The sequence below is a fragment of the Pleurodeles waltl genome, chromosome 3_1, assembly GCF_031143425.1.
Source record: "Pleurodeles waltl isolate 20211129_DDA chromosome 3_1, aPleWal1.hap1.20221129, whole genome shotgun sequence".
Classification (NCBI taxonomy): Eukaryota; Metazoa; Chordata; class Amphibia; order Caudata; family Salamandridae; genus Pleurodeles; species Pleurodeles waltl.
The window spans coordinates 1,456,839,602-1,456,844,570 of record NC_090440.1 but is presented as its reverse complement, the minus strand read 5'-3'; the positions used below and the strand labels follow the sequence as shown (position 1 = coordinate 1,456,844,570).

The 4,969-nt window shown below is 48.7% G+C and overlaps 1 long non-coding RNA gene across 1 annotated transcript; it reads right to left on the bottom strand.

The window, feature by feature from the left end:
• Positions 1 to 563: 563 nt before the first annotated feature.
• Positions 564 to 2,231, bottom strand: LOC138283373 (uncharacterized). The gene is made up of 2 exons (XR_011201221.1): positions 1,887 to 2,231; positions 564 to 696 (listed from the first exon to the last, which is right to left on the bottom strand). It is a non-coding gene; the product is annotated as an uncharacterized lncRNA (long non-coding RNA).
• Positions 2,232 to 4,969: the final 2,738 nt, after the last annotated feature.

The window sequence follows — 4,969 nt, the reverse complement described above, 5'->3', positions numbered from 1 at the left end:
GGTGTGCCCAAAAGCCATCCCCAGCACTAGCTAGTGCTAGGCAATGTGGAAACAAGACATGGACTGGACCCTTCTGTTGGCCTCTACCTCATACCATGTGATTCTTCAAGTACCTCCCCTGAGATCCTGGGGGACTTTAAAAGTGCACCTCTATGGTGGATTGCATTTTAAAATCTTTGATCAGAACAAACCTGGTTGGTGTATTCAACCATTCTCCATTGCAGTCAACATCAAATTGCATCTAGGTCCTGGTTTACTAACACCCCTTGTTTGATTTTTATTTTGGTGTCATTTTGTGCATTTATTTATTTATTGTTTATTTATATATTAGCCATGTAAGCTGCAAAAATTCCTAACACAAAGGTAGAAAAAACAATGAAGTATAATATACCTGAAATTGAAATGTAATCTTGTGATTTCTGCACACTTACATCCAGCAGAATCTCTTTAAATCCCCAGTAAATCAGACGCTGTTGAGATAGATCATCTTGTGTAAAGTTTGTGTGATTCCCCTTTACATACTTGTGGTAGGCCGGGTTAAAGGACAACACGAAGCCCTGTGGTAAAGTACGATTGTGATTTATTGCTGAATATAGAGTATGAACAGGCTTTTATTCTGTGTTTCTGGTAGCGTTTTCTTGGCCAGCTTTGGACTCATTGATCTGGATCTTTATGTCTTCTTTACTCTTTTCTTCTCTTTTAGGGCACCCAGGAAGCACGTGCATGGAGAAGAAGAAGGAAAGTATTGGTAAGTGATTTTATTCTTTACCTGTTTTTCTATTTCTATGGGGGTCATTCTGACCCTGGCGGTAATTACCGCCATGGCGGAGGTCGGCGGTAGCACCGCCAACAGGCTGGCGGTGCACCGCTGGGCATTCTGACCGCAGCGGTTCAGCCGTGGCCAGAAACGGAAAGTCAGCAGTGTACCGCCGACTTCCCGCTGCCCTTGAGAATCCTCCATGGCGGCGGAGCGCGCTCCGCCGCCATGGGGATTCTGACACTCCCTACCGCCATCCGGTTCCTGGCGGTTCTCCCGCCAGGAACAGGATGGCGGTAGGGGGTGCCGCGGGGCCCCTGGGGGCCCCTGCAGTGCCCATGCCAATGGCATGGGCACTGCAGGGGCCCCCGTAAGAGGGCCCCACAGAGAATTTCAGTTTCTGCTTTGCAGACACTGAAATTCGCGACGGGTGCAACTGCACCCGTCGCACCTTCCCACTCCGCCGGCTCCATTCTGAGCCGGCGTCCTCGTGGGAAGGGTGTTTCCCGCTGGGCTGGCGGGCGGACTTTCGGCGGTCGCCCGCCGGCCCAGTGGGAAAGCCAGAATGACCGCCGCGGTCTTTTGACCGCGGAGCGGTCTTTCGGCAGGAACCGCTTGGCGGGCAGCGACCGCAGTCCGCCGCGGTCAGAATCACCCCCTATATCTCTTCTTTTTCCTTCCTCCTCTATCTTGCACCCATCTTGCTTCCTTTTCTTCTGTTTTTTCTCTGCTTGTCGTTCTTAGGACCTATTCTCTCTCCCTCTTATCTCTTTCCTTTATATGAGTCTGAGCCATTTTTCTTCTGATACTCTTGTCTGCGGTTGTCTTTCTCTTCCTGCATGTATCTTCTTTTATTTTCTTGCTGCCTTTCTATCTTTCCTGTGTTCCTGTCTCTTATAGCACCTGTTTCTCTCCTTTACTGTGCTTTTGGGTGGTTTAGCTACGTGGTACCATAATACCTGGGGGGGGGGGTATATATCACAACACAGTGCCTTCCTATTATTGGGGTTGTGCCCCAATGCCTTCTCATTATGTTTGTCCCCACCGCCCACTCCCCCTTAATTACTATCCCCGCTCCTCTCGTCCTCCCGTCCCCTTAATTAGACTGAATGCGGCTTGGACACGCAACTGATTGTGCCACGCTTCTCCAGAAGCGTGGCGGGATTCTGTTGCTCTGCTTCCCGGGACACCAGCGATGTTCCGTCCACCGTCTGCTCGCCTTCTTTTCCCCTGCTGGGGAAAGCTGCTCTCCAACACCTCCGTTCTCCTCTTCCTCCTCGCCGTCACTCTTCTCCTCCCTGCCGCCACACCTTTCGTCTTCCTCCGACGCCGGCGTTTTCTCTCCTCTTCCTTCCTGATTTCTAACTCAGCCCCACAACGTCACAGCAGCAGCAGACCTCCCATTGGCTCCTGCGCCAGGCTCTTCCCGAGCACCAGGGGCAGAGTCACCACCAGTTAGGTTTGTGAACGGGCTGTCTCCGACCGGTCCGTCACAATACTATTCTGGCATCGCTAAAAGCTGATCCTGGAAATGCTTTAGACACAGCTTTTATGTGAACTAATAACATAGACCAGATTTTGAATCTCCACAATCCCCAAGATGTGGTACACAATTCTTATGTGTGAGTATGTGGGATTCAGTTCAAAAATACCTCGAGAGCCAACCTCTATTATGCCGTCAATTCAATTTCATATAAGCCTGTGCAATTCTAGGTCCTGAGATGATGATTATGTTTCTTTGACAACAAGGAAAAACTGATATTTATAAAAACAACAATGTAGATGTATCCATGGCCCGACTGGCAGTAGCAGGCATCGGGTGTTTTCCCGGTGGGCTGAAAGGGTGGGGGGGCGGTTTTTCAGTGGTGGGGACTGATTTTGTTACTGGGGGGGCGGTTTAGTTACTGGGGGCCGGTTTTGTAGCAGTGCTGCAATATTGGCCCCCCAGTAACAAAAGAACAAAAGCAGTAGGGCTTTGTCCCAACTCCCCTGCCCCCACCTGTCCCCACCCCAGGGGGCTGGTCTCACAAAACTGCCAGGGCAGCTTTTGGTTTCCAGTCCGGCTCTGGATGTATCAATTAATGGGTATTCCTGCATGGATGTATGATGGAACGAATGCATTTACAATGCATGCCTTTACAACGTGGTCTTTACAACGACTGCGTCTTTCCATGCATGCCTTTACCACGCATGCCTTTACAACAAATTTAGTTGTAAAAGCATGCTTGGTAAAGTAGCATGCATGGTAAATTCTCCCCCGCCCTGCACCTAAACTTGACATCATACTCCACCTGCCCAAGCCTTTAAAAATGCCCCTTCCAACACCTGCCCAGAGCCCTAACCCACAGCCTACCCTGGCCTGTCCTAAAACCTGTTCCATGCTTTCCTAAAAACTACCCCGACCCCCCCACTCTGCCCTAAACTCTAAAACCTACCTTGGCCTAAAAACGACCCCACCTGCCCTAAAAACTACCCAGACCCCCCCGAACCGTAAAACCTACCCTGGCCTATAACTACCCTTCCCTGCCCTAAAAACTACTCCCACCCTCACCCTGAAACCTAAAACCTACCCCGCCCTGTCCTAAAAACTACCCCGACCCCCTGCCCTAAACCATAAAATCTTCCCTGTCTTAAAACCTACCCCGCCCTGTCCTAAAAGCTACCAGACCCCCTGCCCTAAACCCTAAAACCTAACCTGCCCTGTCCTAAAAACTATCCCTCCCCCACCCCAAACCCTAAAAGCTACCCTGTCCTAAAGACTACCCCACCCTTTCCTAAAAACTACCCAAGCCCCAATACTGAATCCTAAAACCTACCCTGCCTTGGCCTAAAACCTACCCCAATCCCCTGCCTTCACCCTAAACCCTAAAAGCTACCTTGCCCTCTCCCAAAACCTGCCCGCCCTGTCCTAAAAACTACCCGACCCCTGCTCTAAACCCTAAAACCTACCCTGTCCTAAAACCTAACCCACTCTGTCCTAAAAACTACCCAGACCCCAGCCTTCACCCTAAATACTAAAACCTATCCTGTCCTAAAACCTACCCTGCCCGGTCCTATAAACTACTCCATCCCACCCCCCTGCCCTAAACCCTACCCTTCCCTAAAACCTACCCTGATCCCCCACACTGTCCTAAAAACTACCACAACCCTCCCTTCCCAACCCAGGCACCACTTACCTCTCTCCTCTGGTCGCTGCTACTTCCTGCTTGTGTCCTTCCTTCCGCCCGACTGCTCTCTCTACAGTTGCAACGCATATGCATGGTGAAACATGCGTAGTAACGACAGCGTGGTCAATGCATATTGTTGCATTGACCTTGTTATTAGTACTGTATCCCTCCTGCTCCTCCTAAAAGGCCATGCTCTGCCACTTCTATAATTTCTTACATTCTTCTCCTATGGCATCCTGGGACATTCATGGTTCAATGTGCTGCAGCTTGTGAATGCAAACCTTACCCTGCAATGTAAATGTGGTAAGTGAAGCTGTTCCACCATAAAAAAAGACATATTTTCCATAGACATGTTCAGTGGAGAAAGAAGAGACTTGCTGCCCAATGGCTTACTTCAAAAATAAAAGATATTGTAGCTTAAACCACTAATAGACTGGAAGCAGTGATCCCATGTTCTAAGCTTTCTTTTTCAGTGCACAAGCAGTGACCCCCAGTTCTAGTCTCAGCATTTTAAGAAATGTTCCTAGATACAATCCCAGCATTCTCTTTCAAATATGACACTCCATGATTCCTAAACATTAATGGGAATGTAATACCACTAATCTGGTCCATAAGAGAGAGAACTGTAGATTTTGGAGGAGAACAGGACGTAAAACCCTTCTCCTAGGTACAGTATGTAAACTGAAGAAAAGAGTAAAGTGAAAAGTGCTTTGGGGCGATTTTCCATCACAACCACATGGCAGAAGTTTCTTGAACCAAGTGCCTTGAGTGGGAAATGCTAATAAATAATGTATGGACTTCAAACGAAGTTTAGTAAGTAAGAACCTATGTCGCTCTGAAGTGATAATGTTAAGATATAGCTTGGGATGTTGTGGCTGTGGCAGCAGACTCTCCAGGTCTCTGAGTGTGTCACTGGTTAAATTCAAGTTATAAATAGAATGCCAATACAGGTCCTTAATCTTCTCTTTAGCCCCCCCCGTAAAGACTTGGGGGCATGCAACTAATCCCCTACCCCAAGACGGGAGAGCAGAAAATTAACATATCT